Here is a 25,807-nt window from a genome sequence, read left to right on the forward strand (position 1 = left end):
CTATAAACATGGAAATATCTCCAACGCTATCTGTATAAACATGGAAATATCTCCACCGCTCTCTGTATAAAAATGGAAATACCTCCACCGCTATCTGAATGAAAATGGAAATATCTAGATCGCTATCTGTACAACCATGGAAATATCTCCACCGCTATCTCTATAAACATGGAATCATCTACACCGCTATCTGTATGAACATGGAAATATCAATGCTGCTATCTCTATAAACATGGAAATATCTACACCGCTATCTGTATAAACATGGAGATACCTACATCGCTATTTATACAAACATGGAAATATCTATATCGTTATCTGTATAAACATGAAAATATCACAACCGCTATCTCTATAAACATGGAAATATCTCCACTGCTATCTCTATAAACATGGAAATATCTACACCGCTATCTTTATAATCGTGGAAATATCTACACCACTATCTGTATAAACATGGAAATATCTACACTGCCATCTGTATAAATATAGAAACAGTCACACCGCTATCTGAATAAACATGGAAATATATACACCGCCATCTGTATAAACATGGAAATATCTACACTGCTACCTGTATAAATATGGAAATATATACAGCGCTATCTCTATAAACATGGAAATAACTAAACCGCAATCTGAATAAACATGGAAATAACTACACCGATATCTGCATAAACATGGAAATATCTACACCGCAATCTGTATAAACTTGGAAATATCTACACTATTATCTGTATAAATATGGAAATATCTACACCGCTATCTGCACATACATGGAAATATCTACATGGCTATCTCTATAAACTTGGAAATGTCTACACTGCCGTCTGTATAAACATGGAAATATCTACACTGCAATGTGTATAAACATGGAAATATCTACACAGCCATTTCTATAAACATGGAAATATCTACATCGCTATCTGTATAAACATGGAAATAGCCATACCGCTATCTGTATAAACAAGGAAATATCTACACCGCCATCTGTAAAAACATGGAAATATCTACATAGTCATCTGTGTAAACATGGAAGATATCTACACCTCCATCTGTATAAACATAGAAATACCTACACCGCTATCTGTATAAACATTGAAATAACGACACCGCTATCTGTATAAATATGGAAATATCTACACCGCTATCTGTATAAACATGGAAATATTTACAATGCTCTCTGTATAAACTTGGAAATATCTACAACGCCATCACTATAAACATGGAAATATCTCCAACGCTATCTGTATAAACATGGAATTATCTCCACCGCTATCTGTATAAACATGGAAATATCTCCACCGCTATCTGTATAAACATGGAAATATATACACAGCTATCTGTAAACATGGAAATATCTACAACGCTATCTGTATTAACATGGAAATATCTACACTGCCGTCTGTATAAACATGGAAATAGCCATAGTGCTATCTGTGTAAACATGGAAATATCTACACCGCCATCTGAATAAACATGGAAATATCTACAAGGCTATCTGTATAAATATGGAAATATCTACACCGCCATCTCTATAAACAGGGAAATGTCTACACCGCTATCTGTATAAACATGGAAATATCTACCTGGTTATGGAAATATCTACACCGTTATCTGTATAAACATGGAAATATCTTCACTGCCATCTGTATAAATATCGAAATACCTACACTGCTATCTCTCTAGATATAGAAATGTCTACACCGCTATCTGTATAAACATGGAAATTTTTACATGGCTATCTTTATAAACATAGAAATATCTACACCGCCATCTCTACAAACATGGAAATAACTACACAGTCATCTGTATAAACATGGAGATACCTACACCATTATCTGTATAAACCTGGAAATATCTACACTGCCAACTGCATAAACATGGAAATATCTACACAGCCATCTCTATAAACATGGAAATATCTACATCATTATCTGTATAAACATGGAAATAGCCACACCGATATCTATATAAACATGGAAATACCTACACCGCCATCTGTAAAAACATGGAAATATCTACACTTTCATCTGTATAAACATGGAAATACCTATGCCTCCAACTGTGTAAACATGGAAATATCTACACTGCCATCTGTATACACATGGAAATATCCACACAGCCATCTGTATAAACATGGAAATATGTACACCGCTATCTCAATAAACTTGAAAATATCTACATCGCTATCTGTATAAACATGGAAATATCAACACTGCCAACTTTATAAACATGGAAGTAGCCACACCGCTATCTGTATAAACATGGAAATATCTACAACACCATCTGAATAAACATCGAAATATCTACACACCTATCTGTATAAATATGGAAACATCTACATCACCATCTCTATAAACATGGAAGTAACTCCAACGCTATCTCTATAAACTTGGATATATCTCCACCGCTATCGGTATATACATGGAAATAACTCCACCGCTATCTGTATGAACATGGAAATATCTACATCGCTATCTGTACAAACATGGAAATATCTCCACCGCTATCTCTATAAACATGGAATTATCTAAACCGCTATCTGTATAAACATGGAAATATCTCTACTGCAATCAGTATAAACATGGAAATACCTACACCGCTACCTGTATAAACATGTAAATATCTACGCCGCTGTCTGTATAAACATGGAAATATCTACACCGCTATCTGTATAAATATGGAAATATCTACACCGCTATCTCTTTAAACATGGAAATAACTACACCGCAATCTGAATAAACATGGAAATAACTACACCGCTATCTCTACAAACATGGAAATAACTACACCACTATCTGTATAAACATGGAAATATATACACTGTTATCTCTGTAAACATGGAAATATCTACACCACTATCTGTATAAACTTGGAAATATCTACACCGCCATCCATATAAACATGGAAATATCTTCACCACTATCTGTATAAACATGGAAATATCTCCACCGCTATCTGTATAAACATGGAAATATGTCCACCGCTATCTGTATAAACCTGTAAATATCTACACCGTTATCTGTATAAACACGGAAATATCTACACTGCTATCTGCATGAACATGGAAATATCTACAATGCCATCTGTATAAACATGGAAATAGCCACACCGCTATCTGTATAAACATGGAAGTATTTACACCGCCATCTGAATAAACATGGAAATACCTACACTGCTACCTGTTTAAATATGGAAATATCTACAACGCTATCTCTATGAACATGGAAATATCTACCCCGGTATCTGTATAAACATGGAAATACCAACACCGCTCCCTGTATAAAAATGTAAATATCTACGCCGCTGTCTGTATAAACATGGAAACATCTACACCGCTATCTGTATAAACATGGAAATGTCTACATCGCTATCTGTATAAACGTGGAAATATATCGACCGCTATCTCTATGAACATGGAGGTATCTCCACCGCTATCTCTATAAACATGAAAATATCTACACCTCAATCTTTATAAACATGGAAATATCTACACCACTATCTGTATAAACATGGAAATATCTACAACAGTATCTGTATAAATATGGAAATATCTACACTGTCATCTGAATAAACATGGAAATAACTACACGGCTATCAGTATAAATATGGAAATAACTACACCGCTATCTCTATAAAACTGGAAATGTCTACACCGCTACCTGAATAAACATTTAAATATCTACGTGGCTATCTCTGTAAACATGGAAATATCTACACCACCATCAGTATAAATATGGAAATACCTACACTGCTATCTCTATAAACATAGAAATGTCTACACCGCTATCTGTATAAACATGGAAATATTTACAAGGCTATCTCTATAAACATGGAAATAACTACACCGCCTTCTCAATAAACATGGAAATACCTACACACTCATCTGTATAAACATGGAAAAACCTACACCACTATCTCTATAAACATGGAAATATCTACACTGCCATCTGCATAAACATGGAAATATCTACACAGCCATCTCTATAAAAATGGAAATATCTACACCGCTATCTGTATAAACATGGAAATATCTCCACCGCTATCTGTATAAAAATGGAAATATCTACAATGATATCTGTATAAACATGGAAATATCTTCATCGCTATCTGTATAAACATGGAAATAGCCACACCGCTATCTTTATAAACATGGAAATATCTACACCTCCATCAGTATAAACATGTTAATATCTACAATGCCATCTGTATACACATGGAAATATCTACACAGCCATCTTTATAAACACAGAAATATCTACACCACTATCTCTATAAACATGGAAATATGTACTTCGCTATCTGTATAAACATGGAAATATCTACAACGCCATCTGTATAAATATGGAAATATCTACACCGCTCTTTCTGTAAATATGGAAATGTCTACACCGCCATCTGTATAAACATGGAAATACCTACACAATCATCTGTATAAACATGGAAATACATACGGCACTTTCTGTATAAACATGGAACTATCTACACTGCCATCTGAATAAATATGGAAATATCTACACAGCCATCTCGATAAACATGGAAATATATACATCGCTATCTGTATAAACATGGAAATAACCACAATGCTGTCTGTATAAACATGTAAATATCAACACCACAATCTGTAAAAACATGAAAATATCTACACAGTCAGCTGTATAAACATGGAATTATCTACATCTCCATCTGTATAAACATGGAAATAACTACACTGCCATCTGTATACACATGGAAATAACTAAACCGCCATCTGTATAAACATGGAAATACCTACACAGTCGTCTGTATAAACATGGAAGTAAATACACCACTATCTGTATAAACATGGAAATATCAATACTGCCATCTGTATAAACATTTAAATATCAACACTGCTATCTGTATAAACATTGAAATAACTACATCGCTATCTTTATAAACATGGAAATATCTACTCCGCTACCTCTATAAACATGGAAATACCTACACCGCTAACTGCACAAACTTGGAAATATCTACACCGCCATCTGTATAAACATGGAAATATATCCACCACTATCTGTATAAACAAAGAAATATCTCCACCGCTCTCTATATAAACATTTAAATATCAACACTGCTATCTGTATAAACATGGAAATATCTATATCGCTATCTGTATAAACCTGGAAATAGCCAAACCGCTATCTGAATAAACATGGAAATATCTACACCGCCATCTGTAAAAACATGGAAATACCTACACAGTCATCTGTATAAACATGGAAATATCTACACCTCCATCTGTATAAACATGGAAATATCTACACTGCCATCTGTTTACACATGGAAATAGCTACACAGCCATCTGTGTAAACCTGGAAATATCTACACCGCTATCTCTATAAACATGGAAATATCTACAATGCTATCTCTATAAACATGGAAATATCTACACCGCTATCGGTATAACCATGGAATTATCTACACCGCTATCTGTATAAACTTGGAAATATCTACAACGGCATCTCTATAAACATAGAAATGTATCCACAGCAATCTGTATAAACATGGAAATATCTCCACCACTATCTGTATAAACATGGAAATATCTACACCGCTATCTGTATATACATGGAAATCTCTACACCGCTATCTGTATATACATGGAAATATCTACACCGCTATCTGTATAAACATGGAAATATCTACATCGCTATCTGCATAAACATGGAAATATCTACACTGCCATCTCTGTAAACATGGAAATATCTACACCGCTATCTGTATAAACATGGAAATATCGACATGGCTATCTCTATATACATGGTAATATCTACTCCGCCTTCTGTATAAACATGGAAATATCTTCACAGTCATCTGTATAAACATGGAAATAAATACACTGCTGTCTGTATAAACATGGAAATATCTTTAATGCAATCTGCATAAACACGGAAACACCTACACTGCCGTCTGTATAAACATGGAAATAGCCACACCGCTATCCGTATAAACATGGAAGTATCTACACCACCATCTTAGTAAACACGGGAATAGCTACATGACTATCTGTATAAATATGGAAATATCTACAACGCTATCTCTATAAACATGGAAATATCTACACAACTATCTCTATAACCATGGAAATATCTACACCGCCATCAGTATAAACATGGAGATATCTACATGGCTATCTCTATATACATGGAAATATCTACACCGCCATCTGTATAAACATGGAAATACCTACACAGTCGTCTACATACACATGGAAATATCTACACCACTATCTGTAAACATGGAAATATCTACACTGCCATATGTATAAGCGTGGATATATCTACACAGCCATCTCTATAAACCTGGAAATACCTACATCGCTATCTGTATAAACATGGAAATAGCCACACCGCTATCTGAATGAACATGGAAATATCTACACCGCCATCTGTAAAAACATGGTAATATCTACACAGTCATCTCTATAAATATAAAAATACCTACACCTCCATCTGTATAAACATGGAAATAGCTACACTGCCATCTGTATACACATGGAAATATCTACACCTCCATCTGTATAAACATGGAAATACCTACAATGCCATCTGTATACACATGGAAATATCTACACCGCTATATGAATAAACATGGAAATATCTACACCGCTATCTGTATAAACATGGAAATAACTACACAGTCATCGGTATAAACATGAAAATATCTACAGCACTATCTGCATAAACATGTAAATATCTACACTTCCATCTGTGTAAACATGGAAATATCTACACAACTATCTCTATAAACATGGAAATATCTACACTGCCATCTGTATAAACATGGAAATGTCTACACTGCTATCTGTATAGACATGGAAATATCTAAATGGTTATGTCTATAAACATGGAAATATCAACAAAGCCATCTCTATAAACCTGGAAATATATACACCGCCATCTGTATAAACATGGAAATATCTCCACCGCTATCTGTATAAACATGGAAATATCTACATCGCTATCTGTATAAACATGGAAATATCTGCACCGCTATCTGAATAAACATGGAAATATCTGCACCGCTATCTCTATAAACATGGAAATATCTACATCGCTATATGTTTTAACATGGAAATTTCTAAACTTTCTTCTGTATAAACATGGAAATAGCCACACCGCTATCTCTATATACAGGGAAGTTTCTACACCGCCACCTGAATAAACATTGAAATATCTACAAGGCTATCTGTAAATATGGAAATATCTACACCGCTATCTCTATAAACATGGAAATATCTACAACGCTATCTCTATAAACATGGAAATATCTACACCGCCATCTGTACAAACATGGAAATATATACACAGTCTTCTGTATAAACATGGAAATATCTACAGTGCTATCTGTATTAACATGGAAATATCTACACCGCTATCTGTATAAACATGGATATATCTTCACCACTATCTGTATAAATATGGAAAAACCTACACCGCTATCTGTATAAACTTGGAAATATCTACACTGCTATCTGTGTAAATATGGAAATATCTACACCGCTATATCTATAAACATGGAAATGTCTACAGCGCTATCTGTAGAAACACGGAAATATCTACATGGCTATCTCTATAAACATGGAAATATCTACACTGCCATCTGTATAAACATGGAAATTTCCATACAGTCATCCCTATAAACATGGAAATATCTACATCGCTATCTGTATAAACATGGAAATAACCACACCGCTATCTGTATAAACATGGAAACACCTACATCGCCATCTGTAAAAACATGGAAATATCTGCAAAGCCATCTGAATAAACATGGAAATATCTACACAGCCATATGTATAAAAATGGAAATATCTCCACCGCTATCTGTATAAACATGGAAATATCTACATCGCTTTCGGTATAAACATGGAAATATCTACACCGCTACATGTATAAACATGGAAATATCTACACCGCTATCTGTATAAACATGGAAATATCTACATCGCCATGTATATGAAGTTGGAAATAAATACACAGCCACCTGTATAAACATGGATATATCTACACCGCTAACTCTATATACATGGAAATACCTACACCGCTATCTGTATAAACATGGAAATATCTACACCGCTTTCTGTATAAACATGGAAATATCTACACCACCATCTATATGAACTTGGATATCTCTACACCGCCAACTGTATAAACATGGAAATAATTCCTCCGATATCTGTATAAACTTGGAAATATCTACAACGCTATCTCTATAAACATGGAAATATCTACACCGCTATCTGTATAAACATGGAAATACCTACACTCTTATCTGTATAAACATGGAAATATCTTCATCGCTATCTGTATAAGCATGGAAATAACTACACTGCCATGTATATAAACATGGAAATAGCCACACAGCTATCTGTATAAACATGGAAATAACTGCACTGCCCTCTGAATAAACATGGAAATATCTACACAGCTATATGTATAAACATGGAAATACCTACACCTCCATCTGTATAAACATGGAAATATCTACACTGACATCTGTATACTCATGGATATATCTACACAGCCAGCAGTATAAACATGGAAATATCTACACCGCTATCTCTATAAACATGGAAATAACTACAACGCTATCTCTGTAAACAAGGAAATATCTACACTGCCATCTGTATAAACATGGAAATATCTACACAGCCATCTCTATAAACATGGAAATAACTACATCGCTATCTGTATAAACACGGAAATAGCCACAGTGCTATCTGTATAAACATGGAAATATCTACACCGCCATCTGTATAAACATGGAAGTATCTACACCTCCATCTGTATAAACATGGAAATATCTACCCTGTCGTCTGTATACACATGGAATTATCTACACAGCCATCTGTATAAACCTGGAAATATCTACAATGCTATCTCTATTAACATGGAAATACCTACAGCGCTAACTGTATAAACATGGAAATAACTACATCGCTATCTGTGTAAACATGGAAATATCTACACCTCTATCTGTATAAACGTGGAAATATCTTCACCGCCATCTCTATGAACATGGAAATATATACTCCGCTATCTGTATAAAGGTGGAAATATCTCCACCGCTATTTATATAAACATGGAAATTACTACACCGCTAAACATGGAAATATCTACACCGCTATCTGTATAAACTTGGAAATATCTACACCGCAATCGGTATACACATGGAAATATCTACACTGCCATCTCTATAAACATGGAAATGTCTACACCGCTATCTGTATAAACATGGAAATATCTACATGGCTATCTCTATATACATGGAAATATCTACACCGCCATCTGTTTAAACGTGGAAATATCAACTCAGTCGTCTGTATATACATGAAAATACCTACACAGCCGTCTCTATAAATCTGGAAATATCTACATCGCTATCTGTATAAACATGGAAATAGCCACACCGCTATCTGCATAAACCTGGAAATATCTACACCGCCATGTGTAAAAACATGGAAATATCTACGCCACCAACTGTATGAACATGGAAATATTTGCACTGCGATCTGTATGCACATGGAAATATCTACATAGCCATCTGTATAAACCTGGAAATATCTACACCGCTATCTTTATAAACATGGAAATAACTACACCGCTATCTGTATAAACATGGATATATCTCCGCTGCTTTCTGTATAAACATAGAAATAACTACACCGCTGTCAGTATAAACGTGGAAATATCAACATCGCTGTCTGCATAAACACGGAAATACCTACACTGCCATGTGTATAAACATGGAAATATCCACAACGCAATCCGTAGAAACATGGAAGTATCTACACAGCCAACTGAATAAACCTGGGAATATCTACACGAATATCTGTATAAATATGGAAATATCTACACCGCTATCTCTAAAAACATGGAAATATCTACACAGCTATCTCTAAAAACATGGAAATATCTACACTGCCATCTGTATAAACTTGGAAATATCTACACCGCCATCTCTATAAACATGGAACTATATACACCACCATCTGCATAAACATGGAAATAACTACACCGCTATCTGTATAAACATGGAAATAACTACACTGCTATCTGTATAAACATGGAAATATCTACAACGCTTTCTGTATAAATATGGAAATATCTACACCGCTATCTGTATAAACATGGAAGTGTCTACACTGCTATTCGTATAAACATGGAAATATCTACATGGGTATCTCTATAAACATGGAATAATCTACTCAGACATCTCTATGAACATGGAAGTAACATCGCTATCTGTATAAACATGGAAATAGGCAAACCGCTATCTGTATAAACATGGAAATATCTTCACTGCCATCTGTAAAAACATGGAAATATCTAAACAGCCATCTCTATAATCATGCAAATATCTTCATTGCTATCTGTATAAACATGGAAATATCCACATCGCAATTTTTATAAACATGGAAAAATCTATTCTGCCATCTGTAAAAACATGGAAATATCTACACAGTCATCTGTATAAACATAGAAATATCTACACCTCCATCTATATAAACATGGAAACATCTACACTGCCATCTGTATTCACATGGAATTATCTACACAGACATCTCTATAAACATGGAAATACCAACACCGCTATCTGTATAAACTTGGAAATATGTACACCGCCATCTCTACAAACATGGAAATACCTCCACCACTATCTGTATAAACTTGGAAATATCTCCACTGCTATCTCTATAAACATCGAAATACCTACACCGCTATCTGTATAAACATGGAAATATATACACCGCTATCTGTATAAACATGGAAATATCTACACCGCTATCTCTATAAACATGGAAATGTCTACACGGCTATCTGTATAGACATGAAAGTATCTACATGGATATCTCTATAAACATGGACATATCTACACCGCCATCTGTATATACATGGAAATACCTGCACAGTCATCTGTATAAACATGGAAATATCTACACAGCCATCTGTATAAACATGGAAATATCTACACCGCCACCTGTATAAACATGGAAATATCTGCACCGCTATCTGTATAAACATGGAAATATCTACATCGCCATCTATATGAACTTGGAAATAAATACACCGCCATCTGTATAAACATGGAAATATCTCCACCGCTACCTCTATAAACATGGAAATATCTCCACCGCTATCTGTATAAGCAAGGAAATACCTACAACGCTATCTGTATAAACATGGAAATATCTACACTGCTATCTCTATAAACATGGAAATATGTACACCACTATCTGTATAAACATGGAAATAGCTATATTGCTATCTGTATAAACATGGAAATATCTACACTGCCATCTGTATAAACATGGAAATAGCCACACTGCTATCTGTATAAACATGGAAATATCTACACCGCCATCTGAATAAACATGGAAATATCTACACGGTTATCTGTATAAATATGGAAATATCTACACCGCTATCTCCATAAACATGGAAATATATACACACCTATCTGTATAAACATGGAAATATCTGCACCGCTATGTGTATAAACATGGAAATATCTACACCGCTATCTGTATAAACATGGAAATATCTACACCACCATCTGTATAAACATGGAGATATCTACACAGCCGTCTGTAAAAAGATGGAAATATCTACACCACGGTCTGTATAAACATGGAAATATCTACAACGCTACCTGTATAAACATGGAAATATCTACACCGGTATCTGTATAAACATGGAAATATCTACACCACGATCTGTATCAACATGGAAATATCTACACCGCTATGTGTATAAACATGGAAATATCTACACCGCTATCTGTATAAACATGGAAATATCTACACCGCTATCTGTATAAACATAGAAATATCTAAATGGCTATTTCTATAAACATGGAAATAGCTACACCGCCATCGGTATAAATTTGGAAATACCTACACAGACTTCTGTATAAACATAGAAATGTGTACACCACCATCTTTATAAACATGGAAATAACTACACTGCAATCTGTATAAACATGGAAATATCTACACAGCCATCTCTATAAACATGGTAATATCTACACCGCTATCTTTATAAACATGGAAATATCTACACCGCTATCTGTATAAACATGGAAATATCTACACCGCCATGTGTACTAACATGGAAATATCTACACCGTCATCTGTATAAACATGGAAGTATATCACCGCTATCTGTATAAACATGGAAATATCTAGACCGCTATCTCTGTAAACATGGAAAAATCGGCACCGCTATCTGGATAAACATGGAAATATCTACACCGCTATCCCTGTAAACATGGAAATATCTACAGCGCTATCTCTGTAGACATAGAAATATCTACACCGCCATCTGTATAAACAAGGAAATATCTACACTGTCATCTGTATAAACATGGAAATATCTACACAGCCATCAGTATAAACATGGAAACATCTACACCGCTATCTCTATACACATGGAAATAGCTACACCGCTATCTCTATGAACATGGAAATATCTACACTGCAATCTCTATAAACATGGAAATATCTACACCGCCACCTCTATAATCATGAAAGTATCTACACAGCCATCTCCATAAACATGTTATTATCTACACCGCCATCAGTGTAAACTTGGGAATACCTACACCGCTATCTGTATAAACATGGAAATATCTACACCGCCATCTGTAAAAACATGGAAATATCTACACAGTCATCTGCATTAACATGGAAGTATCTACACCTCCATCTGTATAAACATGGAAATATCTACACTGCCATCTGTATACACATGGAAATATCTACACGGCCATCTGTGAAAACCTGGAAATATCTACACCGCTATCTCTATAAACATGGAAATATCTATAACGCTATCTGTATAAACATGGAAATATCAACACCGCTATCTGTATAACCATGGAAATATCTACACCGCTATCTGTATAAACATGGATATATCTACACAGTCATCTGTATAAATATGGAAATATCTACACCTAAATTTGTATAAACATGGAAAAACCTACACTGCCATCTGTATACACTTGTAAATATCTACACCTCCATCTGTATAAACATGGAAATACCTACACTGCCATCTGTATAAACATGGAAATATCTACACAGCCATCTCTATAAACATGGAAATATCTACATCGATATCTGTATAAACATGGAAATAGACGCAGTGCTATCTGTATAAACATGGAAATATCTACACCGCCATCTGTATAAACACGGAATTATCTACACCTCCATCTGTATAAACATGGAAATATCTAGACCGCCATCTGTATACACATGGAAATATCTACACAGCCATCTGTATAAACCTGGAAATATCTACAATGCAGTCTGTATGAACATGGAGATACCTACACCGCTATCTGTATAAACATGGAAATATCTACACCGCTATCTGTATAAACATGGAAATATCTACAACGATATGTGTATAAACTTGGAAATATCTACACCGCCATCTCTATGAACATGGAAATATATCCTCCGCTATCTGTATAAAGATGGAAATATCTCCACCGCTATCTATGTAAACATGGAAATTTGTACTCCGCTGTCTGTATGATCATGGAAATATCTACATCGCTATCTGTATAAACATGGAAATATCTACACCGCTATCTGTATACATAGGGAAATATCTACAGCGCCATCTCTATAAACATGGAAATGTCTACACCGCTTTCTGTATAAACATGGAATTACCTACATGGCTATCTCTGTATACATGGAAATATCTACATTGCCATCTGTTTAAACATGGAAATACCTACACAGTCGTCTGTATAAACATGGAAATATCTACACCACTATCTGTATAAATCTGGAAATATCTACACCGCCACTTGTAAAAACATGGAAATATCTACACCTCCATCTGTATAAACATGGAAATATCTACACTGCCATCTGTATACACATGGAAAAATCTACACAGCCATCTGTATAAACCTGGAAATATCTACACCGCTATCTTTATAAACATGGAAATAAATACACCGCTCTCTGTATAAACATGGAAATATCTCCAACGTTTTCAGTAAAAACATGGAAATATCTACACCGCTGTCTGTATAAACATGGAAATATCTACATCGCTATCTGCATAAACACGGAAACACCTACAGTGCCATCTGTATAAACATGGAAATAGCCACACCGCTATCCGTATAAACATGGAAGTATCTACACCGCCATCTGACTAAACAAGGGTATAGCTACCTGACTATCTGTATAAATATGGAAATATCTACAACGCTATCTCTATAAACATGGAAATATCTACACAACTATCTCTGTAAACATGGAAATATCTACACCGCCATCTGTATAAACATGGAAATATATACACCACCATCTGTATATACATGGAAATAACTACACTGCTATCTATATAAACATGGAAATATCTACACCGCTATCTGTATAAACATGGAAATATCTACAACGATTTCTGTATAAATATGGAAATATCTACACCGCTATCTGTATAAACATGGAAATGTCTATACTGCTATCTGTATAATCATGGAAATATCTACATGGGTATCTCTATAAACATGGAAATATCTACACAGCCATCTCTATAAACATGGAAATATCTACACCGTCATCTGTATAAACATGGAATTATCTACACCTCCATCTCTATAAACATGGAAATAACTACATGGCTATCTGTATGTACTTGGAAATATCTACACCGCCATCTGTATAAACATGGAAATACCTTCACAGTCTTCTGTATAAACATGGAAATATCTACACCACTATCTGTATAAACATGGAAATATCTACACTGCCATCTGTATAAACATGGAAATATATACACAGCCATCTCTAAAAACCTGGAAATATCTCCATCGCTATCTGTATAAACATGGAAATAGTTACACCGCTATCTGTATGAAAATGGAAATATCTACACCGCCATCTGTAAAAACATGGTAATAACGACACAGTCATCTGTATAAATATGGAAATACCTACACCTCCATCTGTATAAACATGGAAATACCTACACTGCCATCTGTATACACATGGAAATATCTACACCAACATCTCTATAAATATGGAAATATCTACCCTGCCATCTGTATATACATGGAAATATCTACACCGCCATTTCCATTAAAATGGAATTATCTACACAGCTATCTGTATAAACATGGAAATATATACACCGCCAACTGTATAAACATGGAAATATCTACACTGCCATCGGTATAAAGATGGAATTATCTACACCACCATCTGGATAAACATATAAGTATCTTCACTTCTATCTGTATAAACATGGAAATATCTGCACCGCTATCTCTACAAAGAAATATCTACATCGCCATCTATATAAACATGGAAATATCTACCATCACATCTGTATAAAGATGGAATTATCTACACCATCATCTGTATAAACATGGAAATATCTACACCGCTATCTGAGTAAACATGGAAATGACTACACTGCCATCTGTATAAAAATGGAAATATCTACAGAGTCATCTGTATAAACATGGAAATATCTACACCAACATCTCTATAAACATGGAAATATCTACACTGCCATCTGTATAAACATGGAAATATCTACACAGCCACCTGTATAAATATGCAAATATCTACACCGATATCTGTATAAACATGGAATTAACTACACCGCTATCTGTATAAACATGGAAATAGCTACACCGCTATGCCCACAAATATGGAAATATCAACACCGCTATCTGTATAAACATGAAAATAACTACACCGTTATCTGCATAAATATGCAATATCTACACCGCCATATGTATAAACATGGAAATATCTACACCGCTATCTGTGTAATCATGGAAATCTCTACACCGCAATCTGTATAAACATGGAAATATGTACACCGCCATGTCTATAAACATGGGAATACCTAAACCGCCATCTGTATAAACATAGAAATATCTACAACATCATCAGTATAAACATTGAAATATCTACACGGCATTCTCAATAAAAATGGAAATATCTACACCGTCATCTGTATGAACATGGAAATATCTACATCACTATATCTATAAACTTGGAAATATCTACACCGCCATCTGTATAAACATAGAAATAACTACACTGCCATCTATATAAACATGGAAATATCAACACCGCCGTCTGTACAAACATGGAAATACTACACTGCCATCAGTATAAACATGGAAATATCTACAACACTATCTGTATAAACTTGGAAATAACTACACCGCTATCTGTATAAACATGGAATTATATACACCACTATCCCTATAAACATGGAAATATCAACACCGCTATCTGTAGAAACATGGAAATGTCTACACCACTATCTGTGTAAACATGGAAATATCTACACCGCAATCTGTATAAACATGGAAATGTCTAAACCGCCATCTGTATAAACATGGAAATAACTATACCGTAATCTGTGTAAACATGGAAACATCTACACTGCCGTCTGCAAGAGCATGGAAAAACCTACACCTCAATCTGTATAAACATGGAAATATCTGCACCGCTATCTGTATAAACATGGAAATATCTACACCGCCATCGGTATAAACATGGAAATATCTACACAGTCATCTGTCTAATCATGCAAATATCTACACCGCAATCTCTTTAAAAATGGAAATATCTACACCGTCATCTGTATGAACATGGAAATATCTACATCACTTTCTGTATAAACATGGAAATATCTACACCGTGATCTGTATAAAGATGGAATAATCTACACAGCCATTTGTATAAACATGCAAATTCCTACACCGCTATCTTTATAAACATGGAAAGAGCTGCACCGCTATCTTTATAAACTTGGAATTATCTACAACACCATCTGTATAAACATGGAAATATCTACACTGACATCTGTATATGAATGGAAATATCTACACCACCGTCTGTATAAACATGGAAATATCTACACTGCAATCTGTATAAACATGGAAATATCTACACAGTCCTATGTATAAACATGGAAATATCTACACCGCCATCTGTATAAACATGGAAATATCTACATTGCCATCTGTATTAACATGGAAATATCTTCAGTCACAATTGTATAAACATGGAAATATCTACTCCGGTATCTGTATAAACATGGAAATAACTACTCCGCTATATGTATAAACATGGAATTAACTACACCACTATCCTTATAAACAGAGAAATATCAAAACCGCTCTCTCTATAAACATGGAAATAACTAAACCGCTATCCATGTAAACATGGATATATCTACACCGCTATCTGAACAAACATGGAAATATCTAAACCGCTATCTGTGTAAAGTCGGAAATATCAACACCGCTATCTATGTAATCATGGATATATCTACATCGCTATCTGTATAAACATGGAAATATCTGCACTGCTACCTCTATAAACGTAGAAATATCTACACCGACATCTGTATAAACATGCAAATATTTACACCGCTATCTGTATAAACATGGAAATATCTACACCGTCATCTGTATAAACAGGGAAATATCTACACAGTCATCTGTATAAACATGGAAAGATCTACACCACCATATGAATAAAAATAGAAATATCTAAACAGCCAACAGTATAAACATGGAAATGTGTACACCGCTATCCGTATAAACATGGAAATATCTACAACATGACCTGTATAAACATGGAAATATCTACACCGCCATCTGTGTAAAGACGGAAATATCTACACCGTTATCTATGTAAACATGGAAATATCTACACGGCTATCTGAATAAACATGGAAATATCTACAGCGCTATCTGTGTAAACATGGGAATATCTACCCCGGTATATTTATAAACATGGAAATATCTACAACATGACCTGTATAAACATGGAAATATCTACACCGCCATCTGTGTAAAGATGGAAATATCTACACCGCCATCTCTATAAACATGGAAGTATCTACACCGCCATCAGTAAAAACATGGAAATATCTACACCGCCACGTGTATAAACATGGAAATATCTACACCGCCAGGTGTATAAACATGGAAATATCTACACCGCCATCTGTATAAACATTGAAATATCTACACTGTCATTTGTATAAACTTGGAAATATCTACATCACCATCTGTATAAACTTGGAAATATTTACACAGCCATCTGTATAAACATGGAAATATATACACAGCCATCTATATAAACGTGGAAATATCTACACCGCTATCTCTATAAACATGGAAATACCTACACCGCTATGTCTATAAACATGGAAATATCTACACTGCTCTCCCTATAAACATGGAAATATCAACACCGCTATGTGTATAAACATGGAAATAACTGCACCACTATCTGTATAAACATGGAAATATCTACAGCGTCATCTGAATATGCATGGAAATATCTACACCACCATCTCTATAAACATGGAAATATCTACACTGCCATCTGTATAAACATGGAAATATCTGCAAACCCACCTGTATAAATATGCAAATATCTACACCGCTATCTGTATAAACATGGAATTACCTACACCGCTATCTGTGTAAACACTGAAATATCTACACCGCTATCCCCATAAACATGGAAATATCAACACGGCTATCTGTATAAAATTGAAAATAACTACACTGCTATCTGTATAAACATGGAAATATCTACACAGCCATCTGTATAAACATGGAAATATCTACACTGCTATCTGTGTAATCATGGAAATCTCTACACCGCAATCTATATAAACATGGAAATATCTACACCGGCATCTCTATAAACATGGAAATAACTACACCGCCATCTGTGTAAACATGGAAATATTTACAATGCCATCAGTATAAACATTGAAATATCTCCACCGCAATCTCTTTAAAAATGGAAATATCTACTCCGTCATCTGTGTGAACATGGAAATCTCTACATCACTATCTGCATAAACATGGAAATATCTACACCGCCATCTCTATAAATATGGAAATATCTACACCGCCATCTCTATAAACATGGAAATATGTACACCGCCATCTGTATATACATGGAAATATCTATACCGCCAGTTCTATAAACATGGAAATATCAACAGAGCCATCTGTATAAACATGGAAATATCTACACAGTCATCTGTATAAACATGGAAATATCTACACCACCATCTCTATAAACATAGAAATAGCAACACTGCCATCTGTATAAACATGGAAATATCTACACAGCCACCTGTATACACACGCAAATATCTACACCGCTTTCTGTATAAGCATGGAAATATCTACACCCGTATGTGTATAAACATGGAAATATCTCCACCAATATCCCCATAAACATGGAAATATCATCACCTCTATCTGTATAAACATGGAAATACCTACACTGACATCTGTATAAACATGGAAATATCTACACTGCTATCTGTGTAATCATGGAAATCTCTGCACCGCAATCTGTATAAACATGGAAATATCTACAACGCCATCTCTATAAACATTGAAATACCTACAACGCCATCTGTATAAACATGGAAATATCTGCAACGCCATCAGTATAAAGATTGAAATATCAACACCGCCATCTGTATAAACATAGAAATAACTACACCGCCATGTCTATAAATATGGAAATATCTACACCGCCATCTGTATAAACATGGAAATATCTACACCGCGATCTGTATAAAGATGGAATTATCTACACCGCCATTTGTATAAACATGCAAATTCCTACATCGCAATCTGTATAAACATGGAAAGAGCTGCACCGCTATCTTTATAAACTTGGAAATATCTACAACACCATCTGTATAAACATGGAAATATCTACACTGCCATCTGTGGGAATGGAAATATCTACACCACCGTCTGTATAAACATGGAAATATCTACACTGCAATCTGTATAAACCTGGAAAGATCTAGACAGTCATATGTATAAATATGGAAATATCTACACCACCATCTGTATAAACATGGAAATATCTACATTGCAATCTGTATTAACATGGAAATATCTTCACTGCCATTTGTATAAACATCGCAATATCTACACCGGTATCTGTATAAACATGGAAATAACTACTCTGCTACCTGTATAAAAATGGAAATACCTACACCGAAATCTGTATGAACATGGAAATATCTTCAATGGCATCTGTATAAACATGGAAATATCTCCATTGCTATCTGTATAAACATGGAAATATCTCCACCGCTACCTGTATAAACATGGGAACATCTACACAGCTATCTTTATAAACATGGAAATATCTACACAGCTATCTGTATAAACATGGAAATATCTACACCGCTATCTGTATAAACACCCAATTATATACAACGCTATCTGTGTAAACATGGAAATATCGACACCACGATCTGTATAAACATGGAAATATCTACAGCGCTATCTGTATAAACATGGAAATATCTACTCCGCTATTTGTATATACATGGAAATAGCCACACCGCTATCTGTATAAACATGGAAATATCTACACTGTCATCTATAAAAACATGGAAATATCCACACCGTCATCTTTATAAACGTGGAAATATCTACACCTCCATGTGTATTAACATGGAAATATCTACACTGCCATCTCTATAAACATGGAAATATCTACACCGCTATCTGTATAAACATGGAAATATCTACATTGCTATCTGTATAAACATGGGAATATCTCCACCGCTATCTGTATGAACATGGAAATATCTACACTACTATCTATATAAATATGGAAATATCTTCACCGCTATCTCTATAAACATGGAAATGTCTACACCGCCATCTCTATAAACTTGCAAATATCTACACCGCTATCTATATAAACATGGAAATATCTACACCGCTATCTGTATAAACATGGAAATATGTACACCGCTATCTCTATAAACATGGAAATGTCTACACCGCTATCTCTGTAAACATGGAAATACCTATACCGCTATCTCTATAAACATGGAAATAGCTACACTGCTATCTGTATAAACATGGAAATATCTACACCGTTATCTGTGTAAACATGAAAATATCTACATTGCCATCTGTCTAAACATGGAAATAACTACACCGCCATCTCTATAAACATGGAAATATCTACACCGGTATCTGTATAAACATGGAAATATCTACACCGCTATCTGTATAAACATGGAAATATCTACACAGCTATCTTTATAAACATGGAAATATCTACACTGAAATCTGTATAAACATGGAAATATCTACACCGCTATCTGTATAAACATGGAAATATCTACACAGCTATCTTTATAAACATGGAAATACCTACACCGAAATCTGTATAAACATGGAAATATCTCCACCGCTATCTGTATAAACATGGAAACATATACACCACTATCTGTATAAACATGGAAATATCTACACCACTATCTGTATAAATATGGAAATATCTCCATCGCTATCTGTTTAAACCTGGAAATATCTCCTCCGCTATCTGTATAAACATGGAAATATCTACACCGAAATATATATAAACGTGGAAATATGTACACCGCTACCTGTATAAACATGGAAATAACTACATCGCTATCTGTATAAACATGGAAATATCTACACCGCTATCTGTTTAAACATGGAAATATCTACACTGAAATCTGTATAAACGTGGAAATATCTACACCACTACCTGTATAAACATGGAAATATCTACATAGCTATCTGTATAAACATGGAAATATCTACACCGCTATCTACATAAATATGGAAATATCTCCATCGCTATCTGTGTAAACGTGGAAATATCTCCACCGCTATCTGTGTAAGCATGGAAACATCTACACCGCTATCTGTATAAACATGGAAATATCTACACTGCTATCTGTATAAAGATGTTAATATCTACAAAGCTATCTGTGTAAACATGGAAATATCTACACAGCTATCTGTGTAAACATGGAAATATCTACACTGATATCTGTGTAAAGATGGAAATATCTACACTGCAAGGTGTGCAAAGATGGAAATATCTACATCGCTATCTCTATAACCATGGAAATATCTGCACCGCTATCTGTATAAACATGAAAATATCTACACCGCTATTTCTATAAACATGGAAATATCTACGCCGCCATCTGTATAAAGGTGGAAAAATCTACACAGTCATCTGTATAAACATGGAAATATCTACACCACCATCTCTATAAACATGGAAGTATCCACACTGCCATCAGTATACACATGGAAATATCTACACAGCCATCAGTATAAATATGGAAATATCTGCACCGCTATCTCTATAAACATGGAAATATCTACACCGCCATCTCTATAAAGATGAAAATATCTTCACTGCCATCTACATAAAAATGGAACTATCTACAAAGCCATCTGTATGAACATGGAAATATCTACACCGCTATCTGTGTAAACATGGAAATATCAACATCGTCATCTGTAAAAAGATGGAAATATCTACACCACGAGCTATAAAGACATGGACATATCTACACCGATATCTGTAAACACATGGAAATAGCAACACCGCTATGTGTATAAACATGGAAATATCTACACCGCTATCTGTATAAACATGGAAATATCTACACCGCTATCTCTATAAACATGGAAATACTTACCCCGCCATCTCTATAAACATGGAAATATCTACACCGCTATCTCTATAAACATGGAAATATCTACACTGCTATCTGTATAAACATGGAAATATCTACACAATGATCTGTATAAACATGGAAATATCTATACCACTATCTGTATAAATATCTAAATATTTACACTGCTATCTCTATAAACATGGAAATGTCTACACCGCTATCTCTATAAACTTGGAAATACGTACACAACTATGTCAATAAACATGGAAATATCTACACTGCTATCTGTAAAAACATGGAAATATCTACACCGCTACCTGTATAAACATGGAAATACCTACACTGCTATCTGTATAAATAAGGAAATATCTACACCGCTATCTCTATAAACATGGAAATCTCTACACGGCAATCTCTATAAACATGGAAATACCTACACCGCTATCTGTATAAACATGGAAATATCTATAATGCTATCTGTATAAACATGGAAATATCTACACCGCTATCTGTATAAACCTTGAAATAGCCACACCGCTCTCTGTGTAAACATGGAAATAGATACACCGTCATCTATAAAAACATGGAAATATCCACACCGTCATCTGTATAAACATGGAAATATCTCCACCGCTATCTCTATAAACATGGAAATATCTCCACCGCTATCTGTATAAACATGGAAATATCTCCAACGCTATCTGTATAAACATGGAAATATATACACCGCTATCTGTATAAACTTGGAACTATCTACACCTATATCTGTATAAACAAGGAAATATCTACAGCGCTATCTCTATAAACATGGAAATATCTCCACCGCTATCTGTATAAACTTGGAAATATCTACTCCGCTATCTGTAAAAACATGGAAATATCTACACAGCTGTGTGTGTAAACATCGAAATAGGTACACCGCTATCTGAGTGAAGATGGAAATACCTACACCGCAATCTGTGCAAATATGGAAATATCTACACCTCTATCTCTGTAAACATGGAAATATCTACACCCCCATCTGTGTAAACACGGAAATATCGACACCGCTATCTGTATAAATTTGGAAATATCTACACTGCCATCTCTATAAACATGAAAAAATGTCCACCGCTCTGTGTCTAAACTTGAAAATATCTCCACCGCTATCTGTATAAACATGGAATTATCTACACCGCTATCTGTATAAACATGGAAATATCTACACCGTTATCTGTATAAACATGGAAATATCAAGACCGCTATCTGTATAAACATTCAAATATCTAAATTGCTATCTGAATAAACATGGAAATATCTCCACCGCTATCTGTATAAACATGGAAATATCTGTACCGCTATCTGTATAAACACGCAAATATCTACAGCCCTATCTATATAAACATGGAAATATCTCCACCGCTATCTGCATAAACATGGAAATATCTACACCGCTATTTTTATAAACATGGAAATATCTACACTGCAATCTCTATAAGCATGGAAATATCTACAACACTATCTGTGTAAACATGGAAATATCTTCACAGCTGTCTATCTAAACATGGAAATATGTACACCGCAATCTGTGTGAATATGGAAATATCTACACCTCTGCGTCTGTAAACTTGGAAATATCTACACCACTATCTGTATAAACATGGAAATATCTACACCGCTATCTGGATGAACATGGAAATATCTACAACACAATCTGTATAAACATGGATATATCTACACCGCTATCTGTATAAACATGTTAATATCTACACTGCTATCTATGAAAACTTGGAAATATCTAATCCGCTATCTGTATAAATATGGAAATATCTACACCGCTATCTCTATAAACGTGGAAATGTCAACACTGCTATCTGTATAAACATGGAAATATCTACATGGCTATCCCTAAAAACATGGAAATTTCTTCACCGCCTTCTGTATAAACATGTAAATATCTACACTGCCATCTGTATAAACATGGAAATAACAAAACCGCTATCTCTATAAACATTGAAATATCTACACCGCTATCTGTATAAACGTGGAAATATTTACACCGCAATCTGTGCAAATATGGAAATATCTCCACCTCTATCTCTGTAAATATGGAAATATCTACAACGCTATCTGTATAAACATGGAAATATCTACAACACTATCTGCATAAACATGGAAATATCTACACCACGATCTGTATAAAGATGGGTATATCTACACCGCTATCTGTATAAACATGGAAACACCTACACCGCTATCTGTATAAACATGGAAATATCTACACCGCTATCTGTATAAATATGGAAATATCTACACCACTATCTCAATAAACATGGAAATGTCTACACCGCTGTCTGTATAAACATGGAAATACCTTCATGGCTATCTCTCTAAACATGGAAATATCTACACTGCCATATGTATAAACATAGAAATACCTACACATTCATCTGAATAAACATGGAAATATCTACACGCCCATCTGTATAAAAATGGAAATATCTACACTGCCACCTGTATACACATGGAAATATCTACACAGCCATCTGTATAAACATGGAAATATATACACCGCTATCTCTATAAACATGGAAATACCTGCACCACTATCTGAATAAACACGGAAATATCTACACCGCTATCTGTATATACTTGGAAATATATACACCGCCATCTCTATAAACATGAAAATACGTCCACAGCTATCTGTATAAACTTGAAAATATCTACACCGCTATCTGTATAAACATGGAAATATCTACACCGCTATCTGTATAAACATGGAAATATCTACACCGCTATCTGTATAAACATGGAAATATCCAGACCGCTATCTGTATAAACATTCAAATATATACATTGCTATCTGTATAAATATGGAAATATCTGCACCGATATCTCTATAAACATAGAAATATCTACACCGCTATCTGTATAAACATGGAAATATCTACACCGCTATCTGCATGAACATGCAAATACCTACAGCGCTATCTGTATAAACATGGAAATATCTACACCGCTATATATATAAACCTGGAAATATCTACAATGCTATCTCTATAAACATGGAAATATCTACAACACTGTCTGTGTAAACAGGGAAATACCTACACAGCTGTCTGTGTAAACATGGAAATATGTACACAGCAATCTTTGTGAAGATGGAAATATGTACACCGCAGTCTCTGTAAACTTGGAAATATCTACACCACTATCTGTATAAATATGGAAATATCTACACCGCTATCTCTATAAACATGGAAATGTCT

Source organism: Pan paniscus, chromosome 8 (assembly GCF_029289425.2).
Source record: "Pan paniscus chromosome 8, NHGRI_mPanPan1-v2.0_pri, whole genome shotgun sequence".
Taxonomy (NCBI): domain Eukaryota; kingdom Metazoa; phylum Chordata; class Mammalia; order Primates; family Hominidae; genus Pan; species Pan paniscus.